Source organism: Heterodontus francisci, chromosome 1, assembly GCF_036365525.1.
Source record: "Heterodontus francisci isolate sHetFra1 chromosome 1, sHetFra1.hap1, whole genome shotgun sequence".
Taxonomy (NCBI): domain Eukaryota; kingdom Metazoa; phylum Chordata; class Chondrichthyes; order Heterodontiformes; family Heterodontidae; genus Heterodontus; species Heterodontus francisci.
In genome coordinates this window covers 1611771-1627670 of record NC_090371.1, presented here as the reverse complement: position 1 = coordinate 1627670, position 15900 = coordinate 1611771, and positions in this window count along the sequence as shown.

The window sequence follows — 15900 nt, the reverse complement described above, 5'->3', positions numbered from 1 at the left end:
AGGCTGATTATTGTATCACTGACCCCTCAGTCTCTCTCTCCACCCAGTGTCCAGTCTGATTATTGTATCACTGACCCTTCAGTCTCTCTCCACCCAGTGTCCAGTCTGATTATTGTATCACTGACCCCTCAGTCTCTCTCTCCACCCAGTGTCCAGTCTGATTATTGTATAACTGACCCCTCAGTCTCTCTCTCCACCCAGTGTCCAGTCCGATTATTGTATCACTGACCCCTCAGTCTCTCTCTCCACCCAGTGTCCAGTCCGATTATTGTATCACTGACCCCTCAGTCTCTCTCTCCACCCAGTGTCCGGTCTGATTATTGTATCACTGACCCCTCAGTCTCTCTCTCCACCCAGTGTCCAGTCTGATTATTTTATCACTGACCCCTCAGTCTCTATCTCCAACCCAGTGTCCAGTCTGATTATTGTATCACTGACCCCTCAGTCTCTCTCTCCAACCCAGTGTCCAGTCTGATTATTGTATCACTGACCCCTCAGTCTCTCTCTCCACCCAGTGTCCAGTCCGATTATTGTATCACTGACCCCTCCATCTCTCTCTCCACCTAGTGTCCAGTCTGATTATTGTATCACTGACCCCTCAGTCTCTCTCTCTCTCCACCCAGTGTCCAGTCTGATTATTGTATCACTGACCCCTCAGTCTCTATCTCCAACCCAGTGTCCAGTCTGATTATTGTATCACTGACCCCTCAGTCTCTCTCTCTCTCCACCCAGTGTCCAGTCTGATTATTGTATCACTGACCCCTCTGTCTCTCTATCTCCAACCCAGTGTCCAGTCTGATTATTGTATCACTGACCCCTCAGTCTCTCTCTCTCTCCACCTAGTGCCCAGTCTGATTATTGTTTCACTGACCCCTCAGTCTCCCTCCACCCAGTGTCCAGTCTGATTATTGTATCACTGACCCCTCAGTCTCTCTCTCCACCCAGTGTCCAGTCTGTTTATTGTATCACTGACCCTTCAGTCTCTCTCCACCCAGTGCCCAGTCTGATTATTGTATCATTGACACCTCAGTCTCTCTCTCTCCACACAGTGCCCAGTCTGATTATTGTATCACTGACCCCGCAGTCTCTCTCTCTCCACACAGTGCCCAGTCTGATTATTGTTTCACTGACCCCTCAGTCTCCCTCCACCCAGTGTCCAGTCTGATTATTGTATCACTGACCCCTCAGTCTCTCTCTCCACCCAGTGTCCAGTCTGATTATTGTATCACTGACCCTTCAGTCTCTCTCCACCCAGTGTCCAGTCTGATTATTGTATCACTGACCCCTCAGTCTCTCTCTCCACCCAGTGTCCAGTCTGATTATTGTATCACTGACCCCTCAGTCTCTCTCTCCACCCAGTGTCCAGTCTGATTATTGTATCACTGACCCTTCAGTCTCTCTCCACCCAGTGTCCAGTCTGATTATTGTATCACTGACCCCTCAGTCTCTCTCTCCACCCAGTGTCCCCTCTGATTATTGTATCACTGACCCTTCAGTCTCTCTCCACCCTGTGTCCAGTCTGATTATTGTATCACTGACCCCTCAGTCTCTCTCTCCACCCAGTGTCCAGTCTGATTATTGTATCACTGACCCCTCAGTCTCTCTCTCCACCCAGTGTCCAGTCTGATTATTGTATCACTGACCCCTCAGTCTCTCTCTCTCCACACAGTGCCCAGTCTGATTATTGTTTCACTGACCCCTCAGTCTCCCTCCACCCAGTGTCCAGTCTGATTATTGTATCACTGACCCCTCAGTCTCTCTCTCCACCCAGTGTCCAGTCTGATTACTGTATCACTGACCCTTCAGTCTCTCTCCACCCAGTGTCCAGTCTGATTATTGTATCACTGACCCCTCAGTCTCTCTCTCCACCCAGTGTCCAGTCTGATTATTGTATCACTGACCCCTCAGTCTCTCTCTCCACCCAGTGTCCAGTCTGATTATTGTATCACTGACCCTTCAGTCTCTCTCCACCCAGTGTCCAGTCTGATTATTGTATCACTGACCCCTCAGTCTCTCTCTCCAACCCAGTGTCCAGTCTGATTATTGTATCACTGACCCCTCAGTCTCTCTCTCCACCCAGTGTCCAGTCCGATTATTGTATCACTGACCCCTCCGTCTCTCTCTCCACCTAGTGTCCAGTCTGATTATTGTATCACTGACCCCTCAGTCTCTCTCTCTCTCCACCCAGTGTCCAGTCTGATTATTGTATCACTGACCCCTCAGTCTCTATCTCCAACCCAGTGTCCAGTCTGATTATTGTATCACTGACCCCTCAGTCTCTCTCTCTCTCCACCCAGTGTCCAGTCTGATTATTGTATCACTGACCCCTCTGTCTCTCTATCTCCAACCCAGTGTCCAGTCTGATTATTGTATCACTGACCCCTCAGTCTCACTCTCCACCTAGTGTCCAGTCTGACTATTGTATCACTGACCCCTCAGTCTCTCTCTCTCTCCACCTAGTGCCCAGTCTGATTATTGTTTCACTGACCCCTCAGTCTCCCTCCACCCAGTGTCCAGTCTGATTATTGTATCACTGACCCCTCAGTCTCTCTCTCCACCCAGTGTCCAGTCTGTTTATTGTATCACTGACCCTTCAGTCTCTCTCCACCCAGTGCCCAGTCTGATTATTGTATCATTGACACCTCAGGCTCTCTCTCCACCCAGTGTCCAGTCTGATTATTGTATCACTGACCCCTCAGTCTCTCTCTCTCCACACAGTGCCCAGTCTGATTATTGTTTCACTGACCCCTCAGTCTCCCTCCACCCAGTGTCCAGTCTGATTATTGTATCACTGACCCCTCAGTCTCTCTCTCCACCCAGTGTCCAGTCTGATTATTGTATCACTGACCCTTCAGTCTCTCTCCACCCAGTGTCCAGTCTGATTATTGTATCACTGACCCCTCAGTCTCTCTCTCCACCCAGTGTCCAGTCTGATTATTGTATCACTGACCCCTCAGTCTCTCTCTCCACCCAGTGTCCAGTCTGATTATTGTATCACTGACCCTTCAGTCTCTCTCCACCCAGTGTCCAGTCTGATTATTGTATCACTGACCCCTCAGTCTCTCTCTCCACCCAGTGTCCCCTCTGATTATTGTATCACTGACCCTTCAGTCTCTCTCCACCCTGTGTCCAGTCTGATTATTGTATCACTGACCCCTCAGTCTCTCTCTCCACCCAGTGTCCAGTCTGATTATTGTATCACTGACCCCTCAGTCTCTCTCTCCACCCAGTGTCCAGTCTGATTATTGTATCACTGACCCCTCAGTCTCTCTCTCTCCACACAGTGCCCAGTCTGATTATTGTTTCACTGACCCCTCAGTCTCCCTCCACCCAGTGTCCAGTCTGATTATTGTATCACTGACCCCTCAGTCTCTCTCTCCACCCAGTGTCCAGTCTGATTACTGTATCACTGACCCTTCAGTCTCTCTCCACCCAGTGTCCAGTCTGATTATTGTATCACTGACCCCTCAGTCTCTCTCTCCACCCAGTGTCCAGTCTGATTATTGTATCACTGACCCCTCAGTCTCTCTCTCCACCCAGTGTCCAGTCTGATTATTGTATCACTGACCCTTCAGTCTCTCTCCACCCAGTGTCCAGTCTGATTATTGTATCACTGACCCCTCAGTCTCTCTCTCCACCCAGTTTCCCCTCTGATTATTGTATCACTGACACTTCAGTCTCTCTCCACCCAGTGTCCAGTCTGATTATTGTATCACTGACCCCTCAGTCTCTCTCTCCACCTAGTGCCCAGTCTGATTATTGTTTCACTGACCCCTCAGTCTCCCTCCACCCAGTGTCCAATCTGATTATTGTATCACTGACCCCTCAGTCTCTCTCTCCACCCAGTGTCCAGTCTGTTTATTGTATCACTGACCCTTCAGTCTCTCTCCACCCTGTGTCCAGTCTGATTATTGTATCACTGACACCTCAGTCTCTCTCTCCACCCAGTGTCCAGTCTGATTATTGTATCACTGACCCCTCAGTCTCTCTCTCTCCACACAGTGCCCAGTCTGATTATTGTTTCACTGACCCCTCAGTCTCCCTCCACCCACTGTCCAGTCTGATTATTGTATCACTGACCCCTCAGTCTCTCTCTCCACCCAGTGTCCAGTCTGATTATTGTATCACTGACCCTTCAGTCTCTCTCCACCCAGTGTCCAGTCTGATTATTGTATCACTGACCCCTCAGTCTCTCTCTCCACCCAGTGTCCAGTCTGATTATTGTATCACTGACCCCTCAGTCTCTCTCTCCACCCAGTGTCCAGTCTGATTATTGTATCACTGACCCTTCAGTCTCTCTCCACCCAGTGTCCAGTCTGATTATTGTATCACTGACCCCTCAGTCTCTCTCTCCACCCAGTGTCCCCTCTGATTATTGTATCACTGACCCTTCAGTCTCTCTCCACCCAGTGTCCAGTCTGATTATTGTATCACTGACCCCTCAGTCTCTCTCTCCACCCAGTGTCCAGTCTGATTATTGTATAACTGACCCCTCAGTCTCTCTCTCCACCCAGTGTCCAGTCCGATTATTGTATCACTGACCCCTCAGTCTCTCTCTCCACCCAGTGTCCAGTCCGATTATTGTATCACTGACCCCTCAGTCTCTCTCTCCACCCAGTGTCCGGTCTGATTATTGTATCACTGACCCCTCAGTCTCTCTCTCCACCCAGTGTCCAGTCTGATTATTGTATCACTGACCCCTCAGTCTCTATCTCCAACCCAGTGTCCAGTCTGATTATTGTATCACTGACCCCTCAGTCTCTCTCTCCAACCCAGTGTCCAGTCTGATTATTGTATCACTGACCCCTCAGTCTCTCTCTCCACCCAGTGTCCAGTCCGATTATTGTATCACTGACCCCTCCGTCTCTCTCTCCACCTAGTGTCCAGTCTGATTATTGTATTACTGACCCCTCAGTCTCTCTCTATCTCCAACCCAGTGTCCAGTCTGATTATTGTATCACTGACCCCTCAGTCTCTCTCTCTCTCCACCCAGTGTCCAGTCTGATTATTGTATCACTGACCCCTCAGTCTCTCTATCTCCAACCCAGTGTCCAGTCTGATTACTGTATCACTGACCCCTCAGTCTCTCTCTCCACCTAGTGTCCAGTCTGACTATTGTATCACTGACCCCTCAGTGTCTCTCTCTCCACCCAGTGTCCAGTCTGATTATTGTATCACTGACCCCTCAGTCTCTCTCTCCACCCAGTGTCCAGTCTGATTATTGTATCACTGACCCCTCAGTCTCTCTCTCCACCCAGTGTCCAGTCTGATTATTGTATCACTGACCCCTCAGTCTCTCTATCTCCACCCAGTGTCCAGTCTGATTATTGTTTCACTGACCCCTCAGTCTCCCTCCACCCAGTGTCCAGTCTGATTATTGTATCACTGACCCCTCAGTCTCTCTCTCCACCTAGTGTCCAGTCTGATTATTGTATCACTGACCCCTCAGTCTCCCTCCACCCAGTGTCCAGTCTGATTATTGTATCACTGACCCCTCAGTCTCTCTTTCTCCACCCAGTGTCCAGTCTGATTATTGTATCACTGACCCCTCAGTCTCTCTCTCCACCTAGTGCCCAGTCTGATTATTGTTTCACTGACCCCTCAGTCTCCCTCCACCCAGTGTCCAGTCTGATTATTGTATCACTGACCCCTCAGTCTCTCTCTCCACCCAGTGTCCAGTCTGATTATTGTATCAATGACCCTTCAGTCTCTCTCCACCCAGTGTCCAGTCTGATTATTGTATCACTGACCCCTCAGTCTCTCTCTCCACCCAGTGTCCAGTCTGATTATTGTATCACTGACCCCTCAATCTCTCTCTCCACCCAGTGTCCAGTCTGATTATTGTTTCACTGACCCCTCAGTCTCCCTCCACCCAGTGTCCAGTCTGATTATTTTATCACTGACCCTTCAGTCTCTCTCCACCCAGTGTCCAGTCTGATTATTGTATCACTGACCCCTCAGTCTCTCTCTCCACCCAGTGTCCAGTCTGATTATTGTATCACTGACCCCTCAGTCTCTCTCTCCACCCAGTGTCCAGTCTGATTATTGTATCACTGACCCTTCAGTCTCTCTCCACCCAGTGTCCAGTCTGATTATTGTATCACTGACCCCTCAGTCTCTCTCTCCACCCAGTGTCCAGTCTGATTATTGTATCACTGACCCTTCAGTCTCTCTCCACCCAGTGTCCAGTCTGATTATTGTATCACTGACCCCTCAGTCTCTCTTTACCCAGTGTCCAGTCTGATTATTGTATCACTGACCCCTCAGTCTCTCTCTCCACCCAGTGTCCAGTCTGATTATTGTATCACTGACCCCTCAGTCTCTCTCTCCACCCAGTGTCCAGTCTGATTATTGTATCACTGACACCTCAGTCTCTCTCTCCACCCAGTGTCCAGTCTGATTATTGTATCACTGACCCCTCAGTCTCTCTCTCCACCCAGTGTCCAGTCTGATTATTGTATCACTGACCCCTCAGTCTCTCTCTCCACCCAGTGTCCAGTCTGATTATTGTATCACTGACCCCTCAGTCGCTCTCTCTCCACCCAGTGTCCAGTCTGATTATTGTATCACTGACCCCTCAGTGTCTCTCTCTCCACCCAGTGTCCAGTCTGATTATTGTATCACTGACCCCTCAGTCTCTCTCCACCCAGTGTCCAGTCTGATTATTGTATCACTGACCCCTCAGTCTCTCTCTCCACCCAGTGTCCAGTCTGATTATTGTATCACTGACCCCTCAGTCTCTCTTTACCCAGTGTCCAGTCTGATTATTGTATCACTGACCCCTCAGTCTCTCTCTCCACCCAGTGTCCAGTCTGATTATTGTATCACTGACCCCTCAGTCTCTCTCTCCACCCAGTGTCCAGTCTGATTATTGTATCACTGACACCTCAGTCTCTCTCTCCACCCAGTGTCCAGTCTGATTATTGTATCACTGACCCCTCAGTCTCTCTCTCCACCCAGTGTCCAGTCTGATTATTGTATCACTGACCCCTCAGTCTCTCTCTCCACCCTGTGTCCAGTCTGATTATTGAACCACTGACCCCTCAGTCTCTCTCCACCCAGTGTCCAGTCTGATTATTGTATCACTGACCCCTCAGTCTCTCTCTCCACCCAGTGTCCAGTCTGATTTTTGTATCACTGACCCCTCAGTCTCTCTCTCCACCCAGTGTCCAGTCTGATTATTGTATAACTGACCCCTCAGTCTCTCTATCTCCACACAGTGTCCAGTCTGATTATTGTATCACTGACCCCTCAGTCTCTCTCTCTCTCTCCACCCAGTGTCCAGTCTGATTATTGTATAACTGACCCCTCAGTCTCTCTATCTCCACACAGTGTCCAGTCTGATTATTGTATCACTGACCCCTCAGTCTCTCTCTCTCTCCACCCAGTGTCCAGTCTGATTATTGTATCACTGACCCCTCAGTCTCTACCTCAGTCTCTATCTCCAACCCTGTGTCCAGTCTGATTATTGTATCACTGACCCCTCAGTCTCTCTCTCCACCCAGTGTCCAGTCTGATTATTGTTTCACTGACCCCTCAGTCTCCCTCCACCCAGTGTCCAGTCTGATTATTGTATCACTGACCCCTCAGTCTCTCTCTCCACCCAGTGTCCAGTCTGATTATTGTATCACTGACCCCTCAGTCTCTCTCTCCACCCAGTGTCCAGTCTGATTATTGTATCACTGACCCCTCAGTCTCTCTCTATCTCCACCCAGTGTCCAGTCTGATTATTGTATAACTGACCCCTCAGTCTCTATCTCCAACCCAGTGTCCAGTCTGATTATTGTATCACTGACCCCTCAATCTCTCTCTCCACCTAGTGCCCAGTCTGATTATTGTATCACTGACCCCTCAGTCTCTCTCTCTCCACCCAGTGTCCAGTCTGATTATTGTATCACTGACCCCTCAGTCTCTCTATCTCCAACCCAGTGTCCAGTCTGATTATTGTATCACTGACCCCTCAGTCTCTCTATCTCCAACCCAGTGTCCAGTCTGATTATTGTATCACTGACCCCTCAATCTCTCTCTCCACCTTGTGCCCAGTCTGATTATTGTATCACTGACCCCTCAGTCTCTCTCTCTCCACCCAGTGTCCAGTCTGATTATTGTATCACTGACCCCTCAGTCTCTCTCTCCACCCAGTGTCCTGTCTGATTATTGTTTCACTGACCCCTCAGTCTCCCTCCACCCAGTGTCCAGTCTGATTATTGTATCACTGACCCCTCAGTCTCTCTCTCCACCCAGTGTCCAGTCTGTTTATTGTATCACTGACCCTTCAGTCTCTCTCCACCCAGTGCCCAGCCTGATTATTGTATCATTGACCCCTCAGTCTCTCTCTCCACCCAGTGTCCAGTCTGATTATTGTATCACTGACCCCTCAGTCTCTCTCTCTCCACACAGTGCCCAGTCTGATTATTGTTTCACTGACCCCTCAGTCTCCCTCCACCCAGTGTCCAATCTGATTATGGTATCACTGACCCCTCAGTCTCTCTCTCCACCCAGTGTCCAGTCTGATTATTGTATCACTGACCCTTCAGTCTCTCTCCACCCAGTGTCCAGTCTGATTATTGTATCACTGACCCCTCAGTCTCTCTCTCCACCCAGTGTCCAGTCTGATTATTGTATCACTGACCCCTCAGTCTCTCTCTCCACCCAGTGTCCAGTCTGATTATTGTATCACTGACCCTTCAGTCTCTCTCCACCCAGTGTCCAGTCTGATTATTGTATCACTGACCCCTCAGTCTCTCTCTCCACCCAGTGTCCCCTCTGATTATTGTATCACTGACCCTTCAGTCTCTCTCCACCCAGTGTCCAGTCTGATTATTGTATCACTGACCCCTCAGTCTCTCTCTCCACCCAGTGTCCAGTCTGATTATTGTATCACTGACCCCTCAGTCTCTCTCTCCACCCAGTGTCCAGTCTGATTATTGTATCACTGACCCCTCAGTCACTCTCTCTCCACACAGTGCCCAGTCTGATTATTGTTTCACTGACCCCTCAGTCTCTCTCTCCACCCAGTGTCCAGTCTGATTATTGTATCACTGACCCCTCAGTCTCTCTCTCCACCCAGTGTCCAGTCTGATTATTGTATCACTGACCCTTCAGTCTCTCTCCACCCAGTGTCCAGTCTGATTATTGTATCACTGACCCCTCAGTCTCTCTCTCCACCCAGTGTCCAGTCTGATTATTGTATCACTGACCCCTCAGTCTCTCTCTCCACCCAGTGTCCAGTCTGATTATTGTATCACTGACCCTTCAGTCTCTCTCCACCCAGTGTCCAGTCTGATTATTGTATCACTGACCCCTCAGTCTCTCTCTCCACACAGTGTCCCCTCTGATTATTGTATCACTGACCCTTCAGTCTCTCTCCACCCAGTGTCCAGTCTGATTATTGTATCACTGACCCCTCAGTCTCTCTCTCCACCCAGTGTCCAGTCTGATTATTGTATAACTGACCCCTCAGTCTCTCTCTCCACCCAGTGTCCAGTCCGATTATTGTATCACTGACCCCTCAGTCTCTCTCTCCACCCAGTGTCCAGTCCGATTATTGTATCACTGACCCCTCAGTCTCTCTCTCCACCCAGTGTCCGGTCTGATTATTGTATCACTGACCCCTCAGTCTCTCTCTCCACCCAGTGTCCAGTCTGATTATTGTATCACTGACCCCTCAGTCTCTCTCTCCACCCAGTGTCCAGTCTGATTATTGTTTCACTGACCCCTCAGTCTCCCTCCACCCAGTGTCCAGTCTGATTATTGTATCACTGACCCCTCAGTCTCTCTCTCCACCCAGTGTCCAGTCTGATTATTGTATCACTGACCCCTCAGTCTCTCTCTCCACCCAGTGTCCAGTCTGATTATTGTATCACTGACCCCCTCAGTCTCTCTCTCCACCCAGTGTCCAGTCTGATTATTGTATCACTGATGCCTCAGTCTCTCTCTCTCTCCACCCAGTGTCCAATCTGATTATTGTATCACTGACCCCTCAGTCTCTCTTTACCCAGTGTCCAGTCTGATTATTGTATCACTGACCCCTCAGTCTCTCTCTCCACCCAGTGTCCAGTCTGATTATTGTATCACTGACCCCTCAGTCTCTCTCTCCACCCAGTGTCCAGTCTGATTATTGTATCACTGACCCCTCAGTCTCTCTCTCCACCCAGTGTCCAGTCTGATTATTGTCTCACTGAACCCTCAGTCTCTCTCTCCACCCAGTGTCCAGTCTGATTATTGTATCACTGACCCCTCAGTCTCTCTCTCCACCCAGTGTCCAGTCTGATTATTGTATCACTGACCCCTCAGTCACTCTCTCTCCACACAGTGCCCAGTCTGATTATTGTTTCACTGACCCCTCAGTCTCTCTCTCCACCCAGTGTCCAGTCTGATTATTGTATCACTGACCCCTCAGTCTCTCTCTCCACCCAGTGTCCAGTCTGATTATTGTATCACTGACCCTTCAGTCTCTCTCCACCCAGTGTCCAGTCTGATTATTGTATCACTGACCCCTCAGTCTCTCTCTCCACCCAGTGTCCAGTCCGATTATTGTATCACTGACCCCTCAGTCTCTCTCTCCACCCAGTGTCCGGTCTGATTATTGTATCACTGACCCCTCAGTCTCTCTCTCCACCCAGTGTCCAGTCTGATTATTGTATCACTGACCCCTCAGTCTCTCTCTCCACCCAGTGTCCAGTCTGATTATTGTATCACTGACCCCTCAGTCTCTCTCTCCACCCAGTGTCCAGTCTGATTATTGTTTCACTGACCCCTCAGTCTCCCTCCACCCAGTGTCCAGTCTGATTATTGTATCACTGACCCCTCAGTCTCTCTCTCCACCCAGTGTCCCGTCTGATTATTGTATCACTGACCCCTCAGTCTCTCTCTCCACCCAGTGTCCAGTCTGATTATTGTATCACTGACCCCTCAGTCTCTCTCTCCACCCAGTGTCCAGTCTGATTATTGTATCACTGACCCCTCAGTCTCTCTCTCTCCACCCAGTGTCCAGTCTGATTATTGTATCACTGACCCCTCAGTCTCTCTTTACCCAGTGTCCAGTCTGATTATTGTATCACTGACCCCTCAGTCTGTCTCTCCACCCAGTGTCCAGTCTGATTATTGTATCACTGACCCCTCAGTCTCTCTCTCCACCCAGTGTCCAGTCTGATTATTGTATCACTGACCCCTCAGTCTCTCTCTCTCCACCCAGTGTCCAGTCTGATTATTGTATCACTGACCCCTCAGTCTCTCTCTCCACCCAGTGTCCAGTCTGATTATTGTATCACTGACCCTTCAGTCTCTCTCCACCCAGTGTCCAGTCTGATTATTGTATCACTGACCCCTCAGTCTCTCTCTCCACCCAGTGTCCAGTCTGATTATTGTATCACTGACCCCTCAGTCTCTCTCTCCACCCAGTGTCCAGTCTGATTATTGTATCACTGACCCTTCAGTCTCTCTCCACCCAGTGTCCAGTCTGATTATTGTATCACTGACCCCTCAGTCTCTCTCTCCACACAGTGTCCCCTCTGATTATTGTATCACTGACCCTTCAGTCTCTCTCCACCCAGTGTCCAGTCTGATTATTGTATCACTGACCCCTCAGTCTCTCTCTCCACCCAGTGTCCAGTCTGATTATTGTATAACTGACCCCTCAGTCTCTCTCTCCACCCAGTGTCCAGTCCGATTATTGTATCACTGACCCCTCAGTCTCTCTCTCCACCCAGTGTCCAGTCCGATTATTGTATCACTGACCCCTCAGTCTCTCTCTCCACCCAGTGTCCGGTCTGATTATTGTATCACTGACCCCTCAGTCTCTCTCTCCACCCAGTGTCCAGTCTGATTATTGTATCACTGACCCCTCAGTCTCTCTCTCCACCCAGTGTCCAGTCTGATTATTGTTTCACTGACCCCTCAGTCTCCCTCCACCCAGTGTCCAGTCTGATTATTGTATCACTGACCCCTCAGTCTCTCTCTCCACCCAGTGTCCAGTCTGATTATTGTATCACTGACCCCTCAGTCTCTCTCTCCACCCAGTGTCCAGTCTGATTATTGTATCACTGACCCCCTCAGTCTCTCTCTCCACCCAGTGTCCAGTCTGATTATTGTATCACTGACCCCTCAGTCTCTCTCTCTCTCCACCCAGTGTCCAATCTGATTATTGTATCACTGACCCCTCAGTCTCTCTTTACCCAGTGTCCAGTCTGATTATTGTATCACTGACCCCTCAGTCTCTCTCTCCACCCAGTGTCCAGTCTGATTATTGTATCACTGACCCCTCAGTCTCTCTCTCCACCCAGTGTCCAGTCTGATTATTGTATCACTGACCCCTCAGTCTCTCTCTCCACCCAGTGTCCAGTCTGATTATTGTCTCACTGAACCCTCAGTCTCTCTCTCCACCCAGTGTCCAGTCTGATTATTGTATCACTGACCCCTCAGTCTCTCTCTCCACCCAGTGTCCAGTCTGATTATTGTATCACTGACCCCTCAGTCACTCTCTCTCCACACAGTGCCCAGTCTGATTATTGTTTCACTGACCCCTCAGTCTCTCTCTCCACCCAGTGTCCAGTCTGATTATTGTATCACTGACCCCTCAGTCTCTCTCTCCACCCAGTGTCCAGTCTGATTATTGTATCACTGACCCTTCAGTCTCTCTCCACCCAGTGTCCAGTCTGATTATTGTATCACTGACCCCTCAGTCTCTCTCTCCACCCAGTGTCCAGTCCGATTATTGTATCACTGACCCCTCAGTCTCTCTCTCCACCCAGTGTCCGGTCTGATTATTGTATCACTGACCCCTCAGTCTCTCTCTCCACCCAGTGTCCAGTCTGATTATTGTATCACTGACCCCTCAGTCTCTCTCTCCACCCAGTGTCCAGTCTGATTATTGTATCACTGACCCCTCAGTCTCTCTCTCCACCCAGTGTCCAGTCTGATTATTGTTTCACTGACCCCTCAGTCTCCCTCCACCCAGTGTCCAGTCTGATTATTGTATCACTGACCCCTCAGTCTCTCTCTCCACCCAGTGTCCCGTCTGATTATTGTATCACTGACCCCTCAGTCTCTCTCTCCACCCAGTGTCCAGTCTGATTATTGTATCACTGACCCATCAGTCTCTCTCTCCACCCAGTGTCCAGTCTGATTATTGTATCACTGACCCCTCAGTCTCTCTCTCTCCACCCAGTGTCCAGTCTGATTATTGTATCACTGACCCCTCAGTCTCTCTTTACCCAGTGTCCAGTCTGATTATTGTATCACTGACCCCTCAGTCTGTCTCTCCACCCAGTGTCCAGTCTGATTATTGTATCACTGACCCCTCAGTCTCTCTCTCCACCCAGTGTCCAGTCTGATTATTGTATCACTGACCCCTCAGTCTCTCTCTCCACCCAGTGTCCAGTCTGATTATTGTATCACTGACCCCTCAGTCTCTCTCTCCACCCAGTGTCCAGTCTGATTTTTGTATCACTGACCCCTCAGTCTCTCTCTCCACCCAGTGTCCAGTCTGATTATTGTATAACTGACCCCTCAGTCTCTCTATCTCCACACAGTGTCCAGTCTGATTATTGTATCACTGACCCCTCAGTCTCTCTCTCTCTCCACCCAGTGTCCAGTCTGATTATTGTATCACTGACCCCTCAGTCTCTATCTCCAACCCAGTGTCCAGTCTGATTATTGTATCACTGACCCCTCAGTCTCTCTCTCCACCTAGTGTCCAGTCTGATTATTGTATCACTGACCCCTCAGTCTCTCTCTCTCCACCCAGTGTCCAGTCTGATTATTGTATCACTGACCCCTCAGTCTCTCTCTCCACCATGTGCCCAGTCTGATTATTGTTTCACTGACCCCTCAGTCTCCCTCCACCCAGTGTCCAGTCTGATTATTGTATCACTGACCCCTCAGTCTCTCTCTACACCCAGTGTCCAGTCTGTTTATTGTATCACTGACCCTTCAGTCTCTCTCCACCCAGTGCCCAGCCTGATTATTGTATCATTGACCCCTCAGTCTCTCTCTCCACCCAGTGTCCAGTCTGATTATTGTATCACTGACCCCTCAGTCTCTCTCTCTCCACACAGTGCCCAGTCTGATTATTGTTTCACTGACCCCTCAGTCTCCCTCCACCCAGTGTCCAGTCTGATTATTGTATCACTGACCCCTCAGTCTCTCTCTCCACCCAGTGTCCAGTCTGATTATTGTATCACTGACCCTTCAGTCTCTCTCCACCCAGTGTCCAGTCTGATTATTGTATCACTGACCCCTCAGTCTCTCTCTCCACCCAGTGTCCAGTCTGATTATTGTATCACTGACCCCTCAGTCTCTCTCTCCACCCAGTGTCCAGTCTGATTATTGTATCACTGACCCTTCAGTCTCTCTCCACCCAGTGTCCAGTCTGATTATTGTATCACTGACCCCTCAGTCTCTCTCTCCACCCAGTGTCCCCTCTGATTATTGTATCACTGACCCCTCAGTCTCTCTCTCCACCCAGTGTCCAGTCTGATTATTGTATCACTGACCCCTCAGTCTCTCTCTCCACCCAGTGTCCCCTCTGATTATTGTATCACTGACCCCTCAGTCTCTCTCTCCACCCAGTGTCCAGTCTGATTATTGTATCACTGACCCCTCAGTCTCTCTCTCCACCCAGTGTCCAGTCTGATTATTGTATCACTGACCCCTCAGTCTCTCTCTCCACCCAGTGTCCAGTCTGATTATTGTATCACTGACCCCTCAGTCTCTCTCTCTCCACACAGTGCCCAGTCTGATTATTGTTTCACTGACCACTCAGTCTCTCTCTCCACCCAGTGTCCAGTCTGATTATTGTATCACTGACCCCTCAGTCTCTCTCTCCACCCAGTGTCCAGTCTGATTATTGTATCACTGACCCTTCAGTCTCTCTCCACCCAGTGTCCAGTCTGATTATTGTATCACTGACCCCTCAGTCTCTCTCTCCACCCAGTGTCCAGTCTGATTATTGTATCACTGACCCCTCAGTCTCTCTCTCCACCCAGTGTCCAGTCTGATTATTGTATCACTGACCCTTCAGTCTCTCACCACCCAGTGTCCAGTCTGATTATTGTATCACTGACCCCTCAGTCTCTCTCTCCACCCAGTGTCCCCTCTGATTATTGTATCACTGACCCTTCAGTCTCTCTCCACCCAGTGTCCAGTCTGATTATTGTATCACTGACCCCTCAGTCTCTCTCTCCACCCAGTGTCCAGTCTGATTATTGTATAACTGACCCCTCAGTCTCTCTCTCCACCCAGTGTCCAGTCCGATTATTGTATCACTGACCCCTCAGTCTCTCTCTCCACCCAGTGTCCAGTCCGATTATTGTATCACTGACCCCTCAGTCTCTCTCTCCACCCAGTGTCCGGTCTGATTATTGTATCACTGACCCCTCAGTCTCTCTCTCCACCCAGTGTCCAGTCTGATTATTGTATCACTGACCCCTCAGTCTCCCTCCACCCAGTGTCCAGTCTGATTATTGTATCACTGACCCCTCAGTCTCTCTCTCCACCCAGTGTCCAGTCTGATTATTGTATCACTGACCCCTCAGTCTCTCTCTCCACCCAGTGTCCAGTCTGATTATTGTATCACTGGCCCCTCAGTCTCTCTCTCCACCCAGTGTCCAGTCTGATTATTGTATCACTGACCCCTCAGTCTCTCTCTCTCCACCCAGTGTCCAGTCTGATTATTGTATCACTGACCCCTCAGTCTCTCTTTACCCAGTGTCCAGTCTGATTATTGTATCACTGACCCCTCAGTCTCTCTCTCCACCCAGTGTCCAGTCTGATTATTGTATCACTGACCCCTCAGTGTCTCTCTCTCCACCCAGTGTCCAGTCTGATTATTGTATCACTGACCCCTCAGTCTCTCTCCACCCAGTGTCCAGTCTGATTATTGTATCACTGACCCCTCAG